Below are 21,466 nucleotides of genomic sequence, written 5' to 3'. Positions count from 1 at the left end.
CCCGGTTTTCCAGATTAGAGATCATCGCTCCTAACCACAACACAATGCTGTCATGGGATCCGTAATGGCTGCAAGCAAATAACAGGATCTCTCTTTCTCTCTGTTTTACAGCCCCTTTAAAGCTGAGCCTTTATAGTGGGAACTGCAAAGCAGGTGCCCAATGGTTCATATGTGATCCACTTGTCCAGTTTGTTTGCTGATTGTTGTTTTGGCCAAGACTTCCTTAATAAAAATAGGAATCACTCAGGGTTTTTTAAAAAGTAGGCTTTGTCTGTATCTAATTGGTTTACTGTGCATCAGGAGGCCTCTCTGATGTGTGCCTGAACTGTCTTATCTGTTCAGAAGTCATCTGATATTAGCATACTTGAAGTATCAAAGAATATCTTGAGCTGAGTAACTTCCAGGTTAGGTCCACTGAAATCAATGAGCTTAGACTGGAATAGGTCTGCATAGGATTACACTGTCACTATGAGTCGGAAGCATCTTGACGGCACTTAATACACACACACACACGTTTAACATAGGTTGGGTCAGGCAAACATTTTATCACACAGTTATACTGAAATAACAAATATCTTCCTTGCTATTTGGCGAGATGCTACTGACAACCAGAGATGAGACAGATTTCCTTCTACCATTTTCCTTACACGCACTTATGCTGGCGGCGAGGTCATGCTGCCTCCTGAAGACTTTCACCCAAAGTTTTCAGGAATGGGCTGTTACTAAAGGATGAAAGAAGTAGGAGGTCAGACATTTCACATGACCGTGCCATTTGCATTTTGTGCAAGAAGAACTGTGAGAAGATTTAGGGGGAAAGAAACTTTTAAAAGGTTGATCTAGGACAGTGAGGCAAACAAGCTGCCCACACATCCCACAGTGTAGCATATTTCCTCATATGACCAAATTAGCTTTCCAAGCGTGCAAACCGAACAGATCAGCCTGAATTTGGCAGGCAGTGAAATGGTCACACAGCTTTAACTTGGAACACTCGCCCTGTTTGCAAGCAAACCCACATTGCTCATGGTTCAAGAAAGCTGCTGGAGTGGTGTTCAGTCATGTGCAGCTGCAGCACAATCAGGTCTCATACAAATCAATGGGGCAAACTGGTTACCAGGTAGTGGCGTGACAACTTTTGAGAAGCCAGAAACTTTACGCAACGGCATGAAAAAATGCAAGCCGATTTGTGAGCTGTGCGTTGTAAACAAAATCCTGAGACCACGTCACTCCCCGCTCTACCCTGCACAGGCTTACTTAAGCCAATTCGGTAATCTGAATTTGGCCGTCGCCCAACATGACCAAATGCAGTTGGGGAAAGAAAATGCACATTAGAGATGGGAGTACATAAGGAACAAGTATCTCTAAATAACAACGAGAGCCCAAAGGAAAACAGAACCCCCACATGCTGCAAAGCTACAGCTGCATAATTTATGCTTTGTTGGTCATTTATAGTACAAGATACAATAACTACTTGACAGGCAGGTATGTTTTCTAAATCTCATAATGTCGGCTTTATAATCTCAGAAATCTAATCGTGTATTTCGTACACATTTGTGGCTAGCCACAGTACAGCACTCACTGACAGAACTGGCTTGACAGGTCTATCAGCTCAATCCTGAAGGGGACAGTCCATTCTATGGCGGCCGGAAATGGCTCAGCCGCGTCACCTTCTCCGAGGCTTCCCAGCCGCTGCAGAGGGAAAAAGAGACCTAAAAAATTTTTAAGGGGGAAAATCTCCCTTTGCTCAAGGAGGCATTCCCGGGGAGAAAAGGCTGTGGAGCTCCACCCAGGGCTGGTGCCAGTCATTTTTGCGCCCTAGGCAAGGCTAAGTACTTGTGCCCCCACCCCATTGCCAACCAATTTTGAAAAACAGATGTCTTGTAGAAAAAATAAAAGCACAAAACTTTTTATAAGACGTTATAATTAATTCTGTTCCATAGCACTGTTATGGTACTTATCTTAAAATAAAAAATATAAATTGTCAGTTATATTCGTCTCAAGAAACTAATTTGTTTAAACTCTAGGACTAACTTGCACGGCAAGATTCACAAGATTTATCATTGCTTGTTGTTTGAAAGGTAACTACTAAGTCAACTTGCCATCAAATTTCCACATAAAGGCAGAGGGATTGTATGGTTGTTCACAAAACCAGACATGTGGCCATAATCCATTGGGAAATGCCCTATATAAGCCCCACTGAAATGAATGAGATCTTACACAGCTCTCAACCACAATACCGGTGCTCATGCATGATAAGTCTTACCAGTGAATTGTGCCATGATGAAGCAATCGGGTTGCTTCAGCTCAGATCCGATACTCATAATTTACCTAAGAGCCCACAAGTCAACAAACCACTATGAACGTGTCAATTTGTACTAGTAAGAAGAAACAGTAGGCACACCCTCTTCGTGCCAAGCTAAGCACCTCTATCATGTTTGCTCGGATATACAGCCTGCAGCAGGCAACAGCCTTGGCCAAGCAGTAAGCCCCATACCAAACGCTTGCTTTGTTCAGATCATAACAGACAACACCACAGAATACCCTACTAGTCAATCTCTTCAGCAGGGCCATAGCATGGGGGGGGGATCGAGGAGGGTAGCCGCCACCCCTGTGGCATGCAGAGGGGCACCACTATCTGCCCCACTCCTCCTGTAGAAAATGCAAGGGTGGTGGCTGCCCTCCTCGCCCCCCCCCCCAGCTACGGCCCTGCTCTTCAGTCAGTAATAGCTATGATGCATAGTGGGGTGAGTGTGGTGTACTTGACCAGCCATATTCTGACCCTATTAGTAACTCTACATTCTGTGGAGTTTACTGCCAGAGGATGTAATAATGGCGAAAGGCATAGACAGCTTTAAAAGGGGATTAGACAAATTCATGCAGCATAGGTCTATCAGTGGCTACTAGCCATGGTGACTAAAGGGAACCCCCATGTTCAGAGGCAGAAAACCACTGAACACCTGTGCTAAGGAGGCAAAATTGACGGAAGGCCTTCGCTTCTATGTCCTGTTGTTGGCCCCTCATAGTAACTGGCTGGCCACTGTGTGAGACATGATGCTGGACTAGATGGGCCATTGGCGTGATCCAGCTCTTCATATGTAACTTACAGCGCAATCCACAAGGGGGGGACAGAAGTGGTGAGGAGGCGGCATGACCCTGGCGCCAGCATAAATGGTACTTGTGCGGGCGAAAGAGGCACTTATGCTGGCGCTGGGACATTTACGCCAGTGATGGGGAGTGGCGTGGCAGTGCACCTCCAGTGCAGGGGCTGGCATTGGCACCAAAGGGGGCATTACCAGAGGCGGGGCTGGCATTCGTCAGCTCCTGAGCCCTTTTGCCCTGGAAATGCCCACAAACTTACGCTGGCAAAATCATTGGCGCAGCCCCATGGAGCTGCATACAGAGGTTCCACGGGACTGGGGCGGCTTGGTTGTGCTGTGGGTGTGCCGTCCCCAGCCGCAATGCAACTACCCCCCCCCCCAGATTTCGCTGTCAGTCTCTTCAAACAGACCGTGGTACTATGCAAAATGTTTATCACTTCAAATACTTACAATACCAGCCAACAAAACAATTTTGCTGGACAATGCATTTTGAAGTACTAAAAGCTTTGTGGTTAGGCCATTTTTAAAAAAATCTTCAGATACTAAATGCATCTGCTTTAATAATGATTCATTTTTATGTAACTAGGGTTGCCAACCTCCAGGTAGTGGCTGGAGATCTCCTGCTATTACAACTAATCTCCACCAGAAATACATCAGTTCCCCTGGAGAAAATGGCCACTTTGACCATTGGACTCTATGGCATTGAAGTCCCTCCCCTCTCCAAACCCCACCTTCCTCAGGTTCCACCCCAAATTTCCCAACTTGAACCTGGCAAGCCTATATGTAACTCAGAAATATCTGTTTGTTCTCACTGATGAAAAGGTATGTGCACCCTCCACATCTACTTCTTAAGGCATATTTCATCACATTGATTCGGTCTGCTTCTTGTTAAATTCCTAATTAATTATTAAAATGATTGGGGGGGGCTTTGATATTCTGGTGAGATATAACCCCATCAGTATGACACCCAGACGGAAATGCAAACTCGTTTCCACATGCATTCAGTGGCAACCTGGAAAGGAAGACACCCTATTCTCATTCGAGTCTCCTGTTTGCTTAAGGGGTTACGTAGGTTGTTATGCAAATGACACACTGTTACTTCAAACGTGCAAATAAATTATGCAGACTTGCGCAGGAAATTACTCAAGGCAATGGGTGGTAAAGCCAAACACGTTATAATCAACAGGAGAAAATAACTATATTTTAATTAGGCATGACTACCCAGCTAAAGAGGGAAGGGGGAACTAAACTCAACCAACAGCAGTAAATATATGGTAAATGACAAAACACAAATAAAACCATTAATAACGGTAATAAAACCTCATCATTCTGCAAATTTCTCTTGAAGTAGCTTTCGTGACCAATCAAAATGCTTATGTGAGAACATATCTTGGGTATACAAGGAAATCCATCCATCCTCCGCTTATCTAAAAAGTTGCTGCCAGACCAGACATGCATTGGTGTGTTAGCCATTAGCACACAGGTACGCCTAAAATAAATAAGAAGTCACGATGGAGTCAGTATCCTGGGTTATTTACTAACCTCTTTGCTGGATGAGCTTCATCCTCCACGACTTAGGTCTTTTATACATGAGAGTTTTACCTGAGATTCGTTGCTCGCTGGGCCCACACTTCCCTGTTGGGAGTCTATGCACCAACAGCGTCCAAGCTCAAATCAAGTCCCTGCCCTTTCAAATGCTGCTTTGTAATTGGCTTACTCTGTAGAGCTTAATGTGAGAGAAAATCCCCCCCAAGACCCAATTGCTGCATAAAAAAGCATTTTAAGAATAAAAAACAAAAAACAGAGCAATCTGAAAGGGTGGGGGGAGAAATCTAAGCCTCACTATTAAAAAGCCTTTCTTTTGCTCAGAAAGAGCTCCCGGGACCCAGGAAGCATTTGAATCCCCACCTCTTTACATGCTGCTTTGTAATTGGTTTTGAGAAACCAATTGTGTATCTCATGTTTTACCTTATGCATGGGGATTTCACCCGGGCTGAGCTTAGGGCAGAGGGAAGAATCGGGTTAATAGAGGAACAGGAAGTCCCAGGATTTGTGAGGGTTGGCAGAGAGGTCATCTCTAATGGACGAAAAACTCATGCATAACTCCAAGGAAAAATCGAGACAGGCTGGGGGCAAACGTGAGTGAAAGTACCCATGCATAAATGACCTTAGACACCATTGGGACATCAGTTACAACAGTAAGGGCACTTTGCGTGGTACCGCCCGCCCCCCAGCAAACAAATCAATGGTAAAAATGTTTGCATTCATGTTTTTTCCCCCTTTTATTGACCAACCATCTCAGCTGAGAAGTGCTGTGGAGGGTCAGTGGCTCAGTGGTGTAGCCTTTGCTTTGCATGTAGAAGGTTCCAGGTTCAATCCCTGCGTAACCAGTTAAATTGAGCGCTGGTAGAAAGACCTCTGCTTGAAACCCTGCAGAGCTGCTGCCAGTCTGAGTAGACAATACAGGGAATGATAGACTAATGGCCCGATTAAGTACAAGGCAGCTTCACGTGTCTATGTGAAACTGAGGTGAGACATTCTTTTTTTAAGTATTGCTGTCTCTGTTGGCATTCCATTAGCAATATTGGTCTAAACATCCTTTATTGCCTCACAATGGCAACGTGAGTCAAGGCTGCAGCAGATAGCACAATATTACAATTACTACTCGTCATATGGCTCACCGTTGCATAAGCAACAATTTTATGAGTGTCATTAAGGAGTTTCAGAAGGGAATTGAGGCCTGCCAATGTAATCCGAGGGACAAAGAGTGCTACTTAGAGCTGAAGAACACAATGCAGTTGCCACAGCAATGCCGTTGGAAGCAACTTTCCCTCGGCTTATCCCCAGAAGCAAAGAAACACTCGTAATTTGCAAGGCGATGGCCACAGACTGCAGACACCTACTTCAGGATCATGTAGGAGGGCTATGGAGGGCCAGTGTAGTATTGGGTTAGAGTGTTGGACTGGCAACTGGGAGACCCAAGTTCGAATCCCCACTCTGCCTTGGAAGCTTAATGGGGTGACCTTGGGCCAGTCGCACACTATCTTTCTAACCTCACAGGGTTGTTTTTGTGAGTATAAAATGGAGAAGAGGAAAACAACGTTAGCAACTTTGGGCCCCCACTGGGAAGAAAGGCACAGTATCAATGAAGTAAGTAAGTAAATAAATGGAGACTCACCACATTAACAGTTTCAATCTCTGCACTGGATTCTTCTATGCATTAACAGCCAAGGTGAAATAACCCTCAACGGGCCAATCCACAACTGCAGCACAGGATTTAGAAAGCCCTGCTAACAACTCACTCATAACCACCTCCAAAAGCATGGCAACTGCAGTTAGCAATAAGTGAACTCCTCTTGGTTCAAGGAGACTCGGCAAAACTGAGCTATTTTCTAAACAAAACTGAAAACTGACATGGTTTATTCTAGCACCAGTTCTGATATATACACCTTGTTATGCTCAGAGTATACCCCCGGACATATACTTTCCCCAGGCTGTGGGCAATATGACCAAGGGAAGTAAGTAAGTAAGCCTTTTTTCCAGGCAAGCTTTGCTACCCAAGAAAATAAGTACTTAGGATGTAGCATAGCAGCCACTGTGCTAGAGCATGTTCAAACACTGCAGCTCTCAAAAACGTGTTTATTGGAGTACAAATACTCAAGAGTCACGCTGCCAAGCCAAGTGCACATGACTTTATGCAGCCTTAAAAAGCAATCTCAAAAACTAACAGTAGATTTAAATGGGGAGGGGAATGCTGTTTATGGACTTTGATCGACTAAACACCTATAAGAAAAATCGAAGCAGCAAAGCATCATTTTTACTAACCTGTATATTAATGCTGGTGGCGGGGAGCAGCAGCACAAATACATAGTTATGTAATTTTAAGGTCCCTGGAATGCATATTTAAAAAAGTGAGTCAGGAGGCCTTTATCTAACTGCATAAAAATGGTCAGTATGCTATGACCAATATTCCTTCTTCAAAGGCAATGGTTGTGTATGTTCCCTTGGTGTCCTTTGAGAGATGTTGTGAGGATAAAATAGAGGCAGGGAGAATGACATTGTAAGGTGATCTTGGTCCACATTATGCAGAAAAGTGGAGCATAATTATTTAAATAAATACATATATTTTAACACATTGGTGGTTTTCCTTTAGCCCCGACCCTACTGGTCATGAAAGCTAGTCAAATGCTTAAGCTGTCTCTGTGCATATAGAGAATTTTCCCCCTGTATTCCTTGCATTTTGGTAGTTCAGCTGCTTAGTCTGAATGCAGTGACAATACAGAAAAAAATTAAGTTGGTCATAAAGAACTAAGTTTCTTTTGAGAACTCGCTTGGCTGACAGGCTTGCTCTTAATTTATCCCCAGACAATCCTCTCTGGCTCTCAGTATTATTTCTAGACTCCATCTCATTATGAAGCTGTTTCCCTGCACCTCCTTTGTCACTTTCTTCATCAGTTTGAACCTTAACTACAATTTCTGGAGTTTGTTTATTGCTACCACTCCGGAGGACTTGCTGTGAATTTACTGGTAAATCGTGTTGGCGGATTATCGATTTGGAATTCTCAGAGCTTCATAATCCTCAGTTTTTGTTCAGAATTCTTGTAGGGGAACTCTTCTTCTCTTGCTTCCATCTTCTGTATCTCATAGCTGCGCTGTAAGCCACTTCCCCTCTGGAGGATCACTTTACTGCCATGGTCTTCTCACTTCAGTCAAAACGAACCCCACAGGCATACATGATGACCCTCATACCTAATTTGGATGGGTGTCAAGTTTTCCTCTTTCGTTGCTGTCTGGGGAAAAAACCAACTAATCAACCCTAATATCTCCAGTCATGCTGCCAGTAAGAAAGCAGCCAATTTAAACAAACTAAAAAGGAAGAGGATGGAGGAAGCATTTTTGTTTCCTATCACACCTACAATTGGCTCTCTTGATCTTTACTGAATGGTGCTGTAGTCACTCAACTAAGGATTTCTGTGTTCATCTAACCCAGAGTCCCCAGCCTAGTAAAAACCATAGAGATTTAGGAAATTCCTAGAGCATAGGGCAACACCATGATGTCACTTTTGGTTCCGAAATTGGAACTGTCGTCATGGCATCGTCAAAGCCAGTTTTGAAGTCTCCACCCATATCTTGCTCCTGAGAGCTAGGAACCCTAGCTGGGTTCAATTCCAAACCATCTGGAGGTTCAATAAAATTGTTAAGATGTTTTGAGCCAAGCATCCTCCTATGATGCAGTTGTTTTCCAAACTGGTGCTCCCTGTAGACATAAAGATGAAGCTACGTGCACTCTTCTGAAGCAACTCTTTATTCCAACTATGTGAAAGAAAGCCAGATTTGGCTGTTTGCTTTGAGAACCAGCATGGTGCAGTGGTTAAGAGTGGTGGGCTCTAATCTGGAGAACTGGGTTTGACTCCCCCCTCCTTCACATGAGCAGCGGCCTCCAATCCAGAGAATCGGGTTCGATTCCCCACTCCTCCACATGCAGTTTGCTGGGTGACCTTGGGCTAGTCCCCGTTCTCTCAGAACTCTCTCAGCTTCACCTGCCTCAGAAGATGTCTGTTGAAGGGAGGGGAAGGGAAGGTGATTGTAAGCAGCTTTGATACTCCTTTCGGTAGAGAAAAGCTGTGTATAAAAACCAACTCTTCTTGGGGAAGAAGTAGTGGGGCATCAGGAAACACACTGGTAGGCACCATCACTAGGCCTAATTCCATTCTGTGTAAACCACTGCTCAAGGAAAGAAAATGTTTCTTCTTTCTATTACACTTTTCTCACCAAAGTAATATCTTCTATCCTTGCTTCATCACAAAGCCCAGAATTTTCCTCATTCATGTATTATCCAAGTATCTATCCAAGTATAGATACTTGGATAATTCAGAAATCAAGCTGAAACATATTGCAGTAGCTAATACCATAGCTAGATATATTTAAAAGAAAACTGTTGTTAAAGGATCAACAGTTAACGGCAGATCCATTTTTGCTTGAAACCAAGAGGAATTATAATGCCTCTTTTGTGGAAGCAAGATGCATTTGAAAAGAAGCCAAAGAATGACATCAACTGACAGATTAAAAAACGTAAATCCTCAAAATAACCTTAGTCACACATGACCACGAAAATGAGCATGATAGGATGAACTGTGTAAATTCAAAATTGAGAAATATAAACCGAGGGGATTTGTTGTTGCTTTTGTTTTACAAATTACAGTAGTTACTGCACTGATGAAAATCCCTATAAACATCTGTTGAAGCTGGAGGGTGACAGATTCAAAACAGATAAAAAGAAGTATTTTTTAAACAACGCATAGTTAAATTGTGGAACTCCCTGCCCCAGGATGTGGTGATGGCTGCCAACTTGGAAGGCTTTAAGAGGGGAGCAGACATATTCATGGAGGAAAGGGGTATTCATGGCTATTAGTTAGAATGGATACTAGTCATGCTGCATACTATTCTCTCTAGTATCAGAGGAGCATGCCTATTGTTTTGGGTGCGGTGGAACACAGGCAGGATGGTGCTGCTGCAGTCATCTTGTTTGTGGCTTCCTAGAGGCCCCTGGTTGGCCACTCTGTGAACAGACTGCTGGACTTGATGGGCCTTGGTCTGATCCAGCAGGGCCTTTCTTATGTTCTTATTCAAGGATGGGAGAAGAATGGTATATTTTTGACATAAACAAACATTCACTTAAGAGACAAAAATGTTTACAAGGGAATGGTTAGCTAGACCATTGCTTTAAAAGGCTTTTCTGACAAATCTTTTCTAAGCTGGAGGAAATCATCAAAATTCTAGAACAGGTGCAGGAGTAGTTTGCAAATTACATGAAAGCATATAGTAAGGAAAATGCCACATATAAATGAACACCTAAGCACCTATCATATATAGACCCCCCTCACTTCATATTACATCTCAACTGCTGTGCTGGATCAGTAGGGTTGCCAGGTCCCTCTTAGCCACCGGTGGGAGGTTTTAAGGGCAGAGCCTGAAGAGGGTAGGGTTTGAGGAGGGGAGGGATTTACATGCCAAAGAGTCCAATGGCTGAGGCTCAGTGGTAGAGCATCTGCTTGGCATGCAGAAGGTTCCAGGTTCAAACCCTGGCATCTCCAGTTAAAGGGACTAGGCGAGTAGGTGATGTGAGACCTCTTCCTGAGACCCTGGAGAGCCACTGCCGGCCTGAGTAGACAATACTGACTTTGGTGGACCAAGAGTCTGATTCAGTATAAGGCAGCTTCATGTGTTCATGTGTTCAAAGTGGCCATTTTCTCCAGGTGAACTGATCTCTATCACCTGGAGATCAGATGTAATAGCACCAGATCTCCAGCTAGTACCTGGAGGTTGGCAACCCTATGGATCAGAATTATAGCCACATAATCCTTAAAAAAAAACTTCCCTAGAAGTAACCCCAAATAAATAGCCCTAAGTAGAATTCTGACTTCACCTGCTTAGGATTGCTAGGGTTTTTGCTTAGGATTGCTTAGGATTGCTAGGTAACCCAGTAGGGCTTACCAAGAATTTCAGACAGTAGAAAGGTGTAGTTCTGCTTATGACGGCACTGTAAGGCTTTTGACTATGTTCTCTTAGCACTGCTGAGTCTCCTTACGCAGTTCACCAGATTTTTATTCCATATGAATGTCTAACTATAGTGCCAACTAGAGCACTGCTTATTAAAAACTAGAAACATTTTGACTGACAAACAAGGAAAACAAATAAAACATATGGTTAAAAGGTAATCAAATGTTTAATGACAAAGAGTGTGGGCCAAACTCTGTAATGCATTACTATGGTAACAGTGGATTATTCTTAGATTTACATCAGCATAAAGGAAATAGGCGCATAATAGAAATATTTTTGCAAACTCTCCTTCTTAATGTTTCTTCTTGGGAGCCAGTGTAATTTAGTGATTAGAGTGTCAGACTAGGGCTGGGTTCCCATACATGGGCCAATGGGTGCCATGATACCCATTGGCACCTTTCCTGGTGCTCAAGCATTTTTAGAAAGTGGGCAAGGCAAGGTGGGGCTTTTGCCCATCAGGGCTTCTGATGGGCCACTGGAGATATAATTGACTGCCACCACAAGATAAGGATCTTCAAGGTATGACTGAAGGGTTTTTTTTGGAGGGGGGGTTTGCGGTAAAGTCACAGCTGATTTATGGAGACCCCATAGGATTTTCAAGGCAAGAGATGTTCATAGATGGTTTGCCATTGCCTGCCTCTGGTTAATGACCCTGAGATTCCTTGGTCATCTTCCATCCAAATATTGACCAGGGCCTACCTGGCTAAGATTCTAAGATCTGACGAGATCAGGATAGCCTGGGATATTCAGGTCAGGTAGGGTTGCCAAGTGCCAGGTGGTGGCGGGCAAACCCCCGCCAATCCACCTGGCCACCCGCTGACCAGCTGAGGGTCGGCGGGCAATCTGTGCAGGCAGGGACAGGTCATTTCCGGTTCACACCCGGAAGGGCTGCATTGCAAAGGGCCGGTTTCCACTCAAACTCCCAGTTTAAAACGCATCACAAGGGGCCATTTGAGTGGAAAACAGCCCCTTGTGGTGCATTTTACACCTGGAATTGCCGCATCGCAACAGGCCTTTACCACGCAAACTGGGACTATGGGTCATTCTTATGAACTGCAAGTCTGCAGTCAGAGATATAGCACAGTCTGAAGAAGCAAATTGCACTTTTATGCGAAACAAGGATAAAAAACCGGGAACTTGTTACTTTTCTATGTGCCATAAAACATCATAACAACTAACGCATAGCTGTGGATGCTAGCGTTTACAACCGGCTCAACCAGCAGTAACGAGAATTGAATTGCTTGATTGGTCTATGCAAGATTAGCTGACCGCAACTGAGAACGAAGTTGATTTGTACTGCCTGATTCGTGGCTGAGTTTAATACCTGCAAGGATTGTGGGGACTTTATGGACCTTACTCTTTGCCACCAACAGGAGGACTTTGGGGCAGAGCCTGAGGAGAGCAGGGTTTGGGGAGGGGAGGGACTTCAGTGCCATAGAGTCCAATTGCCAAAGCAGCCATTTTCTCCAGGTGAACTGATCTCTAACAGCTGGAGACCAGGAGCAAGCTGAGCCTCAGCGGCACTGCCAGCCCCGGTACAGGCAACCAGGCCTGTACACCAAGCAAAACAGTCTGGCGAGCTGCAATATTTTGACAAGGGTGCCTGGGGCTGAACTGCAAAGAAAGCAGCTCTTAATTGCCAAACTGCCCTGCATGTTAAGGTTATGTGAGGGGGTGTTGGTAATTTAACAGATGCTAGCCAGACAGCGCCTGCCACAGTTGCAACACAGAGGTCAATTCGCTTTTAGAAGAGCAATCCGTGGCCTTTTATGCAGGGCTGTTTCCCTCGTGGTCACCCCTCCGATGATTATGCGTGCCGTTTCCAAGCGTCAGAGGTCCCCTTGCTCTCCCCCTGCGTTTCCCCGCATTTTGCCCGTGTTTTCAGGGAGCTGTTTTATTTCAAATTTGAAAATGAGGGTAAAACGTGGGGAAACGCAGGAGGAGAACAAGGTGACCTCTGACGCTTGGAAACGGCATGTGTGATCAAAACATAGACCCAAAGTCGGCAGAGGAGTGAGGACAAGTGAAACAGCCATGCATAAAAGACCAGTATTTCCTGTTTCTACCTGAATGGTGTCAGAAACCTTCAGAGAGACTGTTTTCAGCGCTTGCCCCCAAGGCATATAAATGCATGCGGGTTCTGAGCACACTTCTTCTGTGCCTCTGACATCGACTGTCAACCTCCCAGGAATGCTTAGGTGCTACAAGATACTTTCTTTTTGCTTGGCATCAGCTATTGGACGCATTTCTTCAGAATTACACAAGAATGCCTGTTTATTTCCCTTTTTCTTGTACATCGTTGCTATATTACAAGGCAGAATAACGCAGCTGACGTCTTGCGGAGTGCAATCAGATCCCTGTGTTACACTCCCAGATCTCTTTCTCCTAAATTTTACAAATAAAGCCATATTGGACTAGATGAATCTGAGCCTTCGGCAAAGAGAATGACAGTGTGCAGTGACAGAGACCTGCGTGTTCTCTGACTAAGCTTTTAGCACTTCTGAGGGTCTTCACTATTTCAGATCACGTGATCATCCTATAAAGCCAAATATTCTGCCCTTGATTAACTCCCTGGTTTTATCCCTCTACAGCTTAGTGAGAAATCACTAAATCATAGCCAAGATTTCTGGAGCCGATTACTGAGCAATAAAACGGCAGAATAGTGTTCTATAAATCAATCTAATAATTTAAGTGGCTGGACTAAGAATCTGACGTTCGTCTTGACTTTTTGCCATATATTTCATGTTTTATATCAACTTTCATCTCCTTCTTAAACGAACTGAGAAAATTTCTGCCCTGCAACATTTAAAAGCAATAATAATAATAATAATAATAATAATAATAATAATAATAATAATAATAATGGTGATAGTGACACAGCGTTACTATTGCCCCTCAAGCCTGAAGAGTTATAGCAAAATATCTGTCTAATTATACATTTTTAGCTCAAGCGTCTTCGGAGGGATTGAAGACATAAAAAAAATATTCTCTTCCATTTTCTCTTCACAACCACCCTGTAAGGTTGGCTAGGCTAGAAGTGTATGACTGGCTTGGGGTTACCTGGTGCATTTCCATGGCAGAGTGGGGATTCAAACTTGGGTTTCCCAGATCTTAGTACAACCCCTATACAATACTGGCTGCAGTCCTGAACACACTCTTGTGGGAGTAAGTGCCATTAAATAAAATAGGACTTACATTAGAGTAGACCTTCATAGGATTGCTCCCAAAGCTTCTCACTTGTATTTGAGGGGCTGTCATGTAGAGGATGGTGCCGAGTTGTTTTCGGTTGCCCAAGAAGGTCGTACCAGAACCAGTGGGTTGATATTAAATCAAAAGAGTTTACGTCTAACTATTAGGAAGAATTTTCTAACAGTTAGAGCGGTTCCTCAGTGGAACAGGCTTCCTTGGGAGGTGGTGGGCTCTCCTTCCCTGGAGGTTTTTAAGCAGAGGCTAGATGGCCATCTGTCAGCAATGCTGATTCTGTGACCTTAGGCAGATCATGAGAGGGAGGGCATCTTGGCCATCTTCTGGTCACTAGGTGTGGGGGGGAGGTAGTTGTGAATTTCCTGCATTGTGCAGGGGGTTGGACTTGATGACCCTGGTGGTCCCTTCCAACTCTATGATTCTATGATTCTACTAGTGGTATTTAAATATTGCTAATACTTAAAATATCTATTTAGCACATGTCACATCCCATGGGCTGATGAGAAAACAAAGCACATGATCTAGCCAAACCAATGCACATTAAAATCTCATTTTTTTCAATAAGAGAGATTATGCCGGTTCTTAGCCAACAAATGAAATCCATGGGGCTTTTTTGTTAAAGCTGGGTGGTTCCCAAAGTCTCTTCTAAATCAATTTCAAACAACATCTCTTGAGCACTGGAACACAATTTTTAATCTCTTTTTTTTTTTGTAAAAAAGAAACAACCCCTTCTCTCTACAATCAATAAAAGCACCTAGAACCATACTTCTGCTTAGGCACACACAGGCTTTTAATCTGTTTTTAATCAGTAGAATTCTTACCGGCGTATGTTAATATCTCAGTACAAAGCTGGCATTTATGAATCTGAAAAAAATGGTTGATGTAAGGGCACAGACAGTGGATAGTATATTTGAATGAAGGCTTTTAATCTTGTTTTGACGGTTTTAAAAAATCCTCTCACTCTGATCCTTTCAAGAGTTCATTAAGTGTCATTCTGACATTCGGTAAGATTATATCATAGTTTCCATACCAAGTAACTTTGCATTTCTTAAACACATAAATGCTGGATTGGAAATTAATTTTCAGATAGTCATGTAATCTAAAGAACATCAGATATAGGTGGTGTTAACATAAAAACCACAGTTTGCCCATTGTTACCATACCTAGTTGCCCTGACCTGGATGGCCCAGGCTAGCCTGATCTCGTCAGATCTCAGACGCTAAGCAGGGTCAGCCCTGGTTAGTATTTGGATGGGAGACCACCAAGGAATACCAGGGTTGCTGTGCAGAGGAAGGCACTGGCAAACCACCTCTGTTGAGTCTCTTGCCATGAAAACCCCAAAAAGGGGTCGACATAAGTTGGCTGCGACTTGACGGCACTTCACTCACACACACACACACACCATACCTAGTTAAGAAGAAAAGTCACATTTTGCAGAAAGTTCTCCAAATAATGAAGTAACGGCGTCTACACTGTGTAATCCTGAAAAACACTCCTCTGGCTGGTGTGACTCCTACCCACAATATTAACTAGACAAAACTTTCTCTCCTGTTGAATAAGATGTTTGTTTGCTGGTCTGCTGTCCTCAAAGGAAGTTCAAGCCATACACTTCAAAAGACAAGATTTCTAAAAATAAGTTACTTCTCAGCAAATTTACTCCCTTCCTGTCTGAGTTTGTGTGACCCACACAATTAAAGGACAATGCACAGACACACAGTGAGGTCCCTCATACTGCACTATATTGTGTACAAACCAGCAGTGTTTTTTTTTCCTTTTCTATTTTTTGAAAAATAAAAGGTGTTTGCACTCATATATAAGGTTGCAATGATTTCTAGCAATTCTCCCCTCAGGACTTGGAAGCGCCCCTCCCCCCACCCAGGTACCGGTACTCAGCACCAGTGAGTACCACCTCCACCAAAAAAAAAAAAAAGCCCTGGATGTGTATCATTTACTACTCATTTACTACTGAGATGCCTCTCACATGTAGACTCAGCTTTTAAGGCTGCCATTTCTTTTTAACTGAAGCCGATTTTGAAGCCTGCACAGTTGTTTGGAGAGCTAACTTGGGAATTCTCAGACGTTTTCTTTAAAAAATAATAATTCAAAGCCCAAAGGAGTTGAAGGCTCACTTTTCAGACCCTTTTGGTTTAGAGATAAGGAATCAGACCCCTTAACAAGAGGTTTTATCTTTTCCAGTCTGCCACAACAGCTGCCTGGGTAAAACTAACCATCTCTGAGGAAGAACATGATCTATGGATGGGCAGATGCTCATGTACAGAGTGCTACTTAAGTGGAAATAATCGTCAGAGGATATACCCTAGCCAATTTTTTCTGGTAAGCGATGCCATAAAGGTAACATCAGTTGTTTTTACTGAACATTTAAAATGGATATTGTATGAAAAGCCTAGTAAAACATGTCAATTTTCTCCAAATTGAGGTAAATTTCTGAAGATACCGATGGATCAACCTCCCCCCACCCTCCACCCTCCCGACTCACCATGTGTGATTTCTTCACAACTTTTGTTTCCAGCAGAGGATCTGTGCCTTTAACATCTTCTTTGCAATTTTTTTAAAAAAGGAACTTGAGAAGTTTCTCCCAACTTGGGGGTTCAATGAAAGGGAAACCCGCTTCACCTGCCTAATGTCTTCCTGTCATAGAGCTGTTACCAGGCACAGATGGGTGGAAAAACCAGGCAATCATATTTATGGCAAGGCTAAATAATTTATTTTTTTTTTGCCATCAAAGCACATCTGACTTATGACGACCCCATAGGGTTTTCAAGGCAAAAGATATTCAGAGGTGGTTTGCCATTGCCTGCCTCCATGCTAAATAATACAGACTGTCAAAGTAAGAGGGAAAGGGCAAATGCAGTTTATAAAAACAATGGCTTGGATCCTACGAATTCAAATTACTCTCCTTGCATTACCAGAGAACCTCACTGTGCCCCCTGCAGCGTCACTTGGCATTTTGTCCACAAGAATTACCCTGACTTTCACCATTAGCTTTTGGGGCCTCTAGGAGAAGGGGATGACAGAAAAAGATTTCCCTCTGAGATCTCATGTGTGCTTGGTAGGATCCAACCTGATGATCCATTTCTTTTTCATCCTCAGGTCTGCAACAGTGCAGGTAAGAGTTATTCCACAACTGTCAGTGGTTAAGTCTTTGGCTCTTCTAAAGTGTATGTTAAATATTAGCAATTTCTATGCATGGTCCAGGAACGAGCAGTAAAAGAGGGATAATTCTTAGGGCTTTTATGCAAGGGTTGTTTCCGTTGCTGTCAAGTTTCTCCCAACTTCGGGGCTTTGTTTCCATTATGCATGTATTTTCCAACCTTTAAAAGTCACATCGCTCTCCCCTCACATTTTCCCCTGTTTTGTGGATGTTTTACCCCAAATTTAATATCTGCCTCGATCCCAAATCAAAAGTTGGTCCTGTGCATACTTGTCAATTTGGGGTTTTCTCCCCACACCCATTCCTGTTTCTCCCTCCCACTTGTCTTTTCCCTCATCCAACCGCTCCCCTTGAATCTAGAATACTATGAGGCTGCTTATCTGGTCAGTTTCACAGCGACTGTGGTCAGTTTCAGACCCCAGCCTGATTGAATAGTTTATTTTTTGTTTCTGACTAACAAGAACGCTGAAATAATCACAAACAACCTATGCAGCTGCTTATTTGGTCAGTTTCACAGCACGTCAGTTTCAGGCCTCAGCCTGATCCAACAGATTTTTTTGTTTGTGGATAGCGGGAATGCTGGCAAGAAGTTCAGAAGCTCTGCATTTTCCCTGGTGATGCATAAATTTGACCCCCAAGTACTCCAAGAATTTCTTCGGGGGGGGGGGGAGCCCCTATGCATAGTGATTTGAGAATTTGAGTTCAAATACTGTGCATTGAGAGAGCAGCCTATCCAGCGGGAACTACCCATGCATAAAACACCTGAGGATGCCAGATAGTAACAGTTTAAGAAAAAATCCAGGAGTGTGGGGTTGCCATATATGCTTGAAGCCAAAAAGCAATCTCCATCTCCACATCTTTGCCATATAAGTGGGTGTAAGAATCAACACCAAACTCTGGTTTCTAAGGCCTAATATCCTACCAAGATCTTGGCCATATACCTCCTAAACAGCTGAGTCACAGTCTCTATTACTGTTGACAACTGATTTCTAATTCAAGGTGATATCCTTTGCATTCTGATATATAAAGGTAATCTACACCCTTTCTATGGAATCTCATATAAAGAAACCATCCATCCTGAGGACACAGCAAAACCTGAAGGTCTCTCAGGTAGTACGGACTACTTGAAACGAGCCTTCCCAGGGCATGTAATATTTTTCAGATCACATTTCCAAACCTCAAAAGTATGCCCTCTTGAGTGTCTGCCAGATTAATATGTTAATACATGAATGATGCTTATTAAGCATGAAGACACAAGTAATTAAAAGCAATTAGAGTTTCAACCATTTGTCATCCACGTGCCAACTAATGAGATTTCTCCCCACCCCAGTCAAACTCATCCTTCTGACAATTCTAACTTGCCCAGACTTCTGGCAGAGGGCTTTACCCACAACACTAGGAAACATTTAGCAGCACAAAAATCTTTAAGGCAACAGAACAAAAGATCACCAAGTGGGCCAAATAAAAAGCAGCAACAAGATAATCTAAAACAACATCAATGCTTCAAAAAAACATGTTTTTCACTGTAGCAAATAATTAAAGAAAGCAAGTTTGATGGAAGCAAAAAATGAAGGTCAGAAAATCCAGAGTAATGCACAACATTTTAGGAAATTAGTCAGAAAAAAGAGGGGGAAAGTCACTTCTTAAAACAGATACTGTCCTAGAAAGCAAAAGGACACAAAGAAATTTCACCATTAGCGCAATTCTGCTGTGTATGTTCTCAATGCATTCATTGATCAGACCCCCTGCACTTTGTGTCCTCTTCCTAATCATGTTCACCGATCACGTATTTGTTTGAGCTTACCTCCCACAGCGCCTTGAAATCTTTCTGCTCAATTCGAAGCAGTTCGCTATTCTCCCTTGTAACGATAGTTGCATGGCGAGGGGTGTTATCCAAGATTGACTCTCCAAAAGCAGTCCCTATTCCCAAGGTGCAGATGGTCACAGCATCCTGTGAATCAGAGGAAAAGAGACATGCACTCAACCCTTGAATGTGGGTGGAATTCACACCATAGGTCAACTAGGTATGTGGGAGGTTTCGATTGTGAAGAAAAGTTTTACAATAGGACAAATCGCAATCTCGAAAAAGGCACAGTAGGGTTTTACCAGAGCCCAATGACTAAATTGGCCCAAGGCCTCAGGCTCAAGATTTTTAGCCCGCATGAACTGTGTAAAATAATAAAATATATTACCTACGGGAGAATTGCTTTCTGGCACAGGAACCACTCTCAACTACTTTGCCATTAGGGAACAGGAATTTCAGATCCACTAGCTTGGGGGGCTGGAACCCTGGTTTCATGGTTCTGTGGTGTTCTCATCTTAGGACTTATAGAAATGGTGGGGGGAAGAGGGGAATGAGCTACATTTCTGTGCGCCCGGCCTCTGTTGAAATCACCGGACAAGGCCAGAGAAAGATGTCAACCCCAACCTCGGTACCTACTTCTTAAAACTGATCACCCCCTGAAAGAAACCAACACAACATGCACCTTGCTTGTCAAAGGCTTTCACGGTCAGAGTTCATTGGTTCTTGTAGGTTATCCGGGCTGTGTAACCGTGGTCTTGGTATTTTCTTTCCTGACGTTTCGCCAGCAGCTGTGGCAGGCATCTTCAGAGATGCCTCTGTGGCAGGCATCTGTCCCTCAGCTGTGGCAGGCAGCTGTGGCAGCTGTGGCAGGCATCTGTCCCTCAGTGTTACTCCTAGTGTCATCAGGAGGGACTTCTCCAGGAGACACAGTCCTTCAGTGTTACTCCTCTGAAGATGCCTGCCACAGCTGCTGGCTAAATGTCAGGAAAGAAAATACCAAGACCACGGTCACACAGCCCGGATAACCTACAAGAACCAATGCACCTTGCTTGTCTCAAAAAAAGGAATATGAGGAGAAAATTGAACATGATAAAGAGCAGGGGACTTCAAACAACATAATGGGGAAGGCAGAGGTCTGCAGTCGGGGAGGGAGACACTGAAAGTACATGTAATATCACTACAATAAATGTATTAAGCATAGGGCTGCCAGTTCTGAGTTGGAAAATACCTGGAGACCTTGGGGGTGGGAAGGGAGGGATCTCGGCAGAGTTCATTGCCATAGAGTCCACCCTCCAAAGCAGCCATTTTCTCCAAGGGAACTGATGTCTGTTGTCTGGCAATCAGTTGAAATACCAGGAGATCTCCAGGCCCCACCTGGAGGCTGGAAACTCTGATTATATAATGTAGGATGTAGTATTTAATTATGATAAATTGTGTGCTCCGTCAAGTCACAGCTGACTTATGGTGACCCCGTTGGGTTTTCAAGGCAAGAGATGCTCATTGCCTGTCTCTGTATGGGCTGAGAGTGTTCTGAGAGAACTGTGACTGGCCCAACTTCACCCAGAAGGCTTCATGTGGAGGAGTGGGGAATTGAACCAAGTTCTCAAGATAAGAGTCCATCACTCTTAACCACTACGTTATGCTGGCTCTTCTATGATCAATAAGCTCACAGATACAAATGCTGGTTCACTAGATAGGTCTTGTAGGCCTTCCCAGAGGCCTTGTATTTGACTCCTAACTTTCTGTCCTGAAGGTCAAAGGTGAAAAGTCAGAGAGGAGCTCTCAGCCTTGTGAGGCCTTGGGACAACTACCCCTTTGCCCCCACCCTGCACTCCTGAATCCTAGTTAAAACCTTATGGATTTCAATTGAATGATGACTGCCTTTATCATTAAACAACTCTTGTGCCTTTCATTCTGACTCCCTAGAAAAACCAAACTTAATTTTATCCCTAGGGTTGCCAGGTCCCTCTTCGCTACTGGTGGGAGGGCGGAGTTTGGGGAGGGGAGGGACTTCAATGCCATAGAGTCCAATTGCCAACGCAGCCGTTTTCTCCAGGAGAACTGATCTCTATCGGCTGGAGATCAGTCGTAATAGCAGGAGATCTCTAGCAAGTACCTGGAGATTGGCAACCCTATTTATCCCTGTTTTAAGGCTAAGAAACACTTATTCCAACAACAGAACCAAGCAGAAGAACTGAGACCATTAAAAGAACCGTTCCTATTAATTCACCTGGAGATACACAGAGCAAGAAGTTCAAGTCAGGAAACAAAGTATGAAGTGCAAAAACACAGAAAAATAGAAGGGAGTATGGGTCCATAATTCAAAGGGCCTAAGACTTTTTGGAAAGAAGATTGATAGCTGGGGGGGGGGGGAGAGATACTTCTAACAGTGAGTTTTTTGCCCCCTCAGTTCGGGTAAACCATTTGGTTTCCTAGACTTCAAACCCCCAGTTTCTTCCTGCTCCCTGTTTATATATCTACCAACCTTGTGGAAACCAAGCGCACATTGCCAATTAGGCCCCCTAACTTTCAAGGGACTCCTGCTGTTCCCAAGGGCTATCTTCAGGGATTCTATCATCTAGATGCCCTTCACTGCTCTCCCCTCTCCAAATCCCAGGAAGCAGCAGGGAA

General features: G+C 43.7%; 1 protein-coding gene across 2 annotated transcripts in view; it reads right to left on the bottom strand.

Moving 5' to 3' along the window:
• The window catches only part of RAPGEF4 (Rap guanine nucleotide exchange factor 4), a 158,532-nt gene that overhangs the window by 125,864 nt on the left and 11,202 nt on the right, over positions 1-21,466 (bottom strand). For both annotated transcript variants that reach the window (XM_056861640.1, XM_056861641.1), the window contains exon 3: positions 18,836-18,982. The gene's annotated coding sequence lies outside the window, so the exon portion shown is untranslated. The remainder of the gene's footprint in view (positions 1-18,835; positions 18,983-21,466) is intronic.

This window comes from Euleptes europaea, chromosome 15 (assembly GCF_029931775.1).
Source record: "Euleptes europaea isolate rEulEur1 chromosome 15, rEulEur1.hap1, whole genome shotgun sequence".
In the NCBI taxonomy this organism is placed as follows: Eukaryota; Metazoa; Chordata; class Lepidosauria; order Squamata; family Sphaerodactylidae; genus Euleptes; species Euleptes europaea.
Note: the sequence above shows the minus strand (reverse complement) of the source record. Positions and strands in the feature narration are given on the sequence as shown.